We start from the raw sequence: 675 nt of genomic DNA, 5'->3' as shown, positions 1-675 counted from the left end.
GTGTACCAAGCAAGGCATCACTCCAACCTGGTCATCCGCTGATGTGCTGCCAGGATATGACACTCATTGGCCTCTGGTGAGTGTCCCTCTTCCTCTGAAAGGTTTCTTTGGTGCTGCAGTTTCAGGCACCACTTGTCTTTCCACTGAATTCTTGGATAGGAAGATTGGAACAATTAACAAATTTACTAGATGTCTCTCTAGGACAACACAAAAACTCAATCGTCAGTGTTAGCCTGGTAGATTTCAAAGTTTCTAATTAACATTATGCTAAACTGCTATAGTCAAACTAAACTATAACGAAAAATTCTGAACTGGAAACATTTTCTTAAATGGCAAAAAATTAATTTGAAATGGGTTTGATAACATGGGAAATAAACAGGCCACGACTAAATATCACAGAATTTCTGTATCAATATGATCACATAGATATTGTAAGTAATATCCAAAATATCTGGGTACTGAAATATTTGCTGTACAAAGTTAATATTTCATCTTAAAAACTGCTTTCATTCTGTAGACACAATTCACAAAATGTATTAAATGAAAAAACTCTTGATCAAGGATAAATGATAAGGGCTAGGAATTTAGCTCAGTGGTACTGCACCTGCCTTGCAACCATATGGTTCTAAATTCGATCTCTGGTACTAAAAAAAAAAAAAAAAAAAAAGAAAAAGG

The 675-nt window shown here is 35.0% G+C and overlaps 1 protein-coding gene across 21 annotated transcripts in view; it reads right to left on the bottom strand.

Annotated features, from left to right (window-relative positions):
- Window positions 1-675, bottom strand: part of Cadps2 (calcium dependent secretion activator 2) — a 554,060-nt gene that overhangs the window by 386,892 nt on the left and 166,493 nt on the right. The window lies entirely within an intron of this gene.

The sequence above is a fragment of the Fukomys damarensis genome, unplaced genomic scaffold (assembly GCF_012274545.1).
Source record: "Fukomys damarensis isolate Sample0158 unplaced genomic scaffold, DMR_v1.0_HiC HiC_scaffold_4, whole genome shotgun sequence".
NCBI classification, from domain to species: domain Eukaryota; kingdom Metazoa; phylum Chordata; class Mammalia; order Rodentia; family Bathyergidae; genus Fukomys; species Fukomys damarensis.
Note: the sequence above shows the minus strand (reverse complement) of the source record. Positions and strands in the feature narration are given on the sequence as shown.